Source organism: Cervus canadensis, chromosome 29 (genome assembly GCF_019320065.1).
Source record: "Cervus canadensis isolate Bull #8, Minnesota chromosome 29, ASM1932006v1, whole genome shotgun sequence".
NCBI classification, from domain to species: Eukaryota; Metazoa; Chordata; class Mammalia; order Artiodactyla; family Cervidae; genus Cervus; species Cervus canadensis.
In genome coordinates, this window is record NC_057414.1 from 42,394,172 (window position 1) to 42,400,281 (window position 6,110).

Genomic DNA, 6,110 nt, shown 5'->3' on the forward strand with positions numbered 1-6,110 from the left:
TGCTCAAGGGGCCACTTCCTTACCTGGCATAGATAAGGGAGGCAGGTAGGATCAGGCAAGGTGGGTGCCCTCAGATGATGGGGTGATAGCAAAGAGAAGTTAAAGGGCTCCTCGGAGAGAGAAAGAGCTCAGGATTTGGGGCCAGGACTCGTGGGCTCAACACGGCCCATGATTTCAGCTGTCCTGGACTTGGGTTCCTCATCAGCAAAACAATAGCAGCAGCAGCCTGGCAGGATCAAAGGGGATGATGAATATAAAGAGGTTTTGGAACACGCCTGACAGATCTCAGCTGTGTGGCTTTGCTGCTAGAATCCCTTTGTGTCTAATGTTCTGATCTTTAAAAAGTCCCTTCCTGTACGTCACCAGAAAAAAAATAGACTGTGAACACAGAAGTGTCCAGTGGTCCTGGCCTCCTTTGCTGGCAAGGAGGGCTCTGGACCTCTAGAGGGTGGGAGGGGAAGGGAGGTGGGTGGAGAGGCCAAAAGGAAGCCAGAGAGCTCATGGCTGGAGAAAAACAGTGTGAGGCCAGGAGAGGGAAAGCCCCAACAGAGAGCCCGGGAAAGAGTGGGTAATTGCGGCAGCTCCCGTTTGCTGAGGACTTGCTGTGCTCCGGCCACCAGCTCCTTTAATACTCCTCCAAGCTCGTGAGTTGTCATGTATGGATGTGAGAGTTGGACCATAAAGAAGGCTGAGCGCCAAAGAATTGATGCTTTCAAATAGTGGTGTTGGAGAAGACTCTTGAGAGTCCCTTGGACTGCAAGGAGAGCAAACCAGTCCATCCTAAAGGAAATCAACCCTGAATATTCATTGGAAGGACCGGTGCTGAAGCTGGAGTTCCAATACTTCGGCCACCTGATGCGAAGAGCTGACTCATTGAAAAAGACCCTGATACTGGGAAAGATTGAAGGCAGGAGGAGAATGGGGCGACAGAGGATGAGACGGTTAGATGGCATCACCGACTCAATGGACATGAGTTTGAGCAAGCTCCGGGAGATGGTGAAGGACAGGGAAGCCTGGTGTGCTGCAGTCCATGGGGTCACAAAGTGTCAGACATGACTGAACGACTGAACAGCAACAAAGCTTGTGAGCTGAGAGCAGCTTCATTCCCATTTTACTGATCAGGACATTTTGCTCAGAGGTGCGAAACCACTTGTCAGGTTCATATCTGCCTGACCTCAGAGACTTAGGCTGAGCCTCTCCAAACACAAAAGAGTTGGGCCTGCAGGCGGAACAAGTCTCAAGACTGCAGAGCAGACAAGCTTCTGGCCAGGGCCTGGAGAATGTGGAGTTGCTGCCGGAGAACTGGCCTTGGGGCTCGGGTTCCCGTCTTGTCTCCAAAATTCCCCCACTGAGCAGCCCGGGCCAGTCCTTCCTTTCTCTGGATTGTAGCTCTTTGATCTGTAGATGGGCTGACTCCACACACAACATCCCAGAGGCCAGACCAACCTCAGGGTGATTCCTCAACTAAGGCGCCCTTGGATCTTCAGGAACTGGTCACAGTTGTCCCAGGGGCTGATGAAGAATGAGGAGTGTCCCTGCTGGGAGACGGGGTGAGCAAGCCCGCAGCCACGACAGCTCCATCAGGACCAGGTGGTGGAGAAGATGGGGAACCGGTGATGCGGCTGGCTCCAGTTACTAGGGCACGGGGACTTCATGACAGGCCCAAGGGAGGTGACCTCTTTAGGGTGGTGTGCAGAGGGGAGGAAGCAGGATGTGGCCTTCACCAGCCGGCCCCGTAGCCACACCTTAGACTCCGAGTCACACAAGACCTTCTCGTTCCTGGGGAGGGTCCAAGGTCCAGAGAGTTTCCAGCCAGAAACAGTGTGGGCCATGTCCCTCTCCCCAGGGCCACCCCAGCCCGGGCACCTGGTGGGTGGCATCACCCGCCGGGGGGCTTACATCTTGCAAGGGACCCCAGATAGGGTGTATGCCCTCAAGGCAGACCCCACTCCATGAATGACTATGTGTCTCGTAGGGTTTATAAGGGGCACTGAAGGTGGGCTGCCCTTGGGCGGGAGATATGTCCAGACCCAGGTAAGACGTGGGCCCTGACTGCAGCTTGCAGTTAATTCCAGCTGTCTGGGAACCTCCACCTGCTGTCAGTTCCCCGGTTACCCTGCTACTGGGACTCCAGATTCCGTGACACGACCCCTCCCCTCAACGCCCACACTGGGCTCCACCCGTCCCTCTGCCACTGCCTCTCCCTAGCACTCCATTCACTCATTCATTCACAGAACATCTTTTTTTGGCTGCACTGGGTGTTGGTTGTGGCACGCAGGCTTCTCCTGTTTCAGCATATGTGGGCTCCAACAAGCACAGCCTTGTGGCCCCAAAGCATGTGGAATCTTCCCCAACCAGGGGTCTAACCCATGTCCCCTGCATTGGAAGGTGGATCATTAACCACTGGACCACTCCACACATTTATTAAGTACCTACTGTGTGCCATGTACTGTATCAGATATATTACAGGGGGGGGGGAAATGGATCTGTCAAACTGTAGAGTTAAAAGAAAGGACTCTGGACCCAGGGAGTTCAAGCCCTGGCTCTGCTACTTTCAAGCTGTGTGACCATGAACAAGTATTACAACCTCTCTGAGCCCCGATTGCCTCAACTGTAAAATAGGGCTAAGAATAGTATCTCCCCATGGAGTTGGGGTGAAGATTCAATGCCTTAATACAACGCTCGAAGAGCACTTGGCTCATGGTAAGTGTGCCGAGTGTTTGTGGTTATTAGTCTCATGGTAGATGCATAAAATGAACTGTAAACAAATAAAATAATTGCCAGTTATGGCTGGTGTTCTGCAGGGAATAAACAGTGTGCTGTGGGTGGAGGGAGAGATGGGGTGGTCAGGAGGGTCTCTCTGAAGAAGTGATTTCTTTGGGGTGCCCACGGAGGAGGAAACAGTCTTGGCAAGAGCAAGGAAAGTGCTTTCCAGGCAGAGAGACCAGTAAGTGAGAAGCCCTGAGGTGGCAACAGCTTGGCAGGTGTTGGGAACGGCAGAAGGCGGAGAGGCAAGAGATCGGAGGGTGAGGAGAGCACGGCGGGTCCTTGTAAACCACAGAAAGGAGTGTGGCTTTTATTCCAGTGCAGTGGGCAGCCACACAAGGTTTTCGGGTGTTTCTGTAAGTCGTACTGGGGTGTATCACACACGTAGAAAAGTACACGGATCAGGGACTTCCCTGGTGATCCAGTGTCGAAGACTCCGTGCTCCCAATTCGGGGGCTTTGGGTTCGATCCTTGGTCAGGGAACTAGGTCCCACATGCTGCAACTAAACACGCCTCATGCCCCAGAGAAGATCCTGCGGGCTGCAACTAAGACCTGGCAAAGCCAGATAAATAAATATTTTTAAAAAGAAAGAAATGCATACAAATCAGAAGTGTGCAGTGCCACAAATTTTCACACACACACACAACAGAGCCAGGAGTGGGGAATGGGGGTGCAGAACCAGCTCTGAGATCAAAACCAGAACACGAGCAGCACCCTGGAATCCTCCTCCCAGGCACCACCACCCCTGGGGTAACCTCCATGCTGACTTTTAACAGCAGAGGGTAGTTCTGCCTGCTTTTTGAGTTCTGTGAATGGACCTGTACACCATGTGATCTCCTGTGACTGTTTTCTTTCGCTCACTATTACAAAGTAACATTCAGCCACCCTTTGCAGATGGTGGCAGCTCTCTTTGCTGCGCAGTGTCCCACCCTGACTGTCCCACTACACGCTCAGATACTCGTCTGTGGGTAGGCACCTGTAACCCCAGGCTTTGGTGCACGTACTTACGTTTTTTTCTGGTCACTGAAGGTTTTTTTTAACATGAAATTGACAAGATCTCCTTTCAGCTTCACTCCAGACTCCAGTTTCCACATCAGCCCGCCGCACTGACACCAGAAGCAGACCAACTTCAACCTCACCTTTTTTTATTTTTTAAATTTTTGGCTGTGCTGGGTCTTCACTACTGCGTGCATACTTTTGGCGAGTCGAGGCTACTCTCTAGTTGTGATGGGCGGGCTTCTCATTGCGGTGGCTTCTCTTGTTGTAGAGCAGGGGCTCTAGGGCACTTGGACTTCAGTAGTTGTGGCGCTTGGGCTCAGTTGCTCAGAAGCAAGTGGGATCTTCCTGGACCAGGGATTGAGCTGGTGTCCCTTGAATTGCAAGGTGGATTCTTAACCACTGGACCACTAGGGAAGCCCCTTCATCTTTTTTAAAAATTTTATTTTTATTGAAGTATAGTTGATTTACAACGTTGTGCTCATTTCTGCTATACTGCAAAGTAACTCAGATGTACACATATATACATCCTTTTTTAATATTTTTTGCCATCGTGGTTTATCCCAGAGATTGCATATAGTTCCTTGTGCTATACAGTAGGATCTTGTTGTTTATCCACTCTAAATGTAATAATTTGCATCTCCTAAGCCCAGATTCCCAGTCCATCTTTCTCCCTCCCCACTCCCTCTTTGCAAACCACAAGCCTGTTCTCTATGTCTGTGAGTGTGTTCCTGTTTCTTAGATAGGTTCATTTGTGCCATATTTCAGATTCCACAGATAAGTCATATCATAGGGCATTTGTCTTTCATATCATAGGGTATTTGTCTTTCTCTTTCTGACTTATTTCATTCAGTATGATAATCTCTAGTTGCATCCATATCACTGCAAATGCCATTACTTCATTCTTTTTTAAGGCTCAATAGTATTCCACTGTGCATATGTGCCATAGCTTTTTTATCCATTTGTCTGTCAATGGACTTTTAGGTGGTTTTCTGTCTTGGCTATTGTGAATAATGTTGCTATAAACGTAAGAGGGCCCGCATCTTTTTGAATTATAGTTTTGTTCAGGTATATGCTCAGGAGTGAGACTGCTGGGTCATATGGTAGTTCTATTTTTAGTTTTCTGAGGAACCTCAATACTGCTTTTCATAGTGGCTGTACCAACACTGTAGGAGGGTGCCCTTTTCTCTATACCTTCTCCAGCATCTGTTATTTGTAGACTTTTTAATGATGGTCATTCTGACTGGTGTGAGGTATTGGTAGTACCTCACTATAGTTTTGACTTGCATTTCTCTAACAGTTAGTGATATTGAGCATCTTTTCATGCGTCTACTGGCCATCTGTATGTTTTCTTTGGAGAAATGTCTGTTAATGTCTTCTGCCCATTTTTCAGTTGGGTTATTTGAATTTTTTGTTGTTGATCGACCTCACCGTTTTGCTGCTCCAACAGAAGCCTACCGGTATCAGAGTATACCATTTTATGTGCTGGTGGTGTGTTTAATTCAATGCTCCCACCTGAACCGGGAGCCCTTTAGTGCCTCAGTGTCCTCATGTGGAAAATGGGTCAGTCATCCCGAACTGCAGGTGGCTGGCTATGAAGATTAAGTTAAATGAGAAATGTCAGTGAGAGTCTATGGCCCTTCCTCCTTCCAAGGAGCATAATTAATGCCTTTTGTCTCCTTTTTCTTCAGAATCCATAAAATGAACTGAAAAATGGATGCCCCCTGTGAGTGAGAGTGAAACTGCCTCCCTGGCACCCCGGGGTCCGCCTGCCTTCTAGATCAAGGGTGCCCCCTCCCTGCCCCAAGACCAGCACAGACCCAGCCCCTAGACCCCACAGGTTGCCCTCAGTCTCTACGTCCCAGAGGGTGGATGATCCAGAGACTACTGCTGCCTTAGCACTCGGGCTCGCCGCCTGAGAACCTCGCCCCCTCCCCATCCTATCCCACCCCAGACCCTACAGATCCCCTGAGAAGCCCCACCAGGGACTCACCCAGCCTGCTCTCAGGGTTACTGCGCCCACAGCACGTGGCACCTTCCAGCACACATCCTAGCCCTTCCCAATGCGTGTGCGCCTCCCTGCCAGACTGTGCCGGCTGGGAGGGACCTGTCCCCCTGTTCCCGGAAGATGGAAGATCGCCCACACCTGGCCCTGTGCCTAGCATCCAGCGGGGGTGTCCTAAATATCTCCTGAATGATTCATTCATTCCTTTGGAAAGAAAAGCACGGACCCCTAAGTGGTTAAGAGTGCGGGCTTTGAAGTCACATCCACCTAGGTTCAAGTCTTGGCTGACACTTGGCTCTGTGACCTTGGGAAGGTCATCTCACCTCTCTGAGGCTGTTTCTT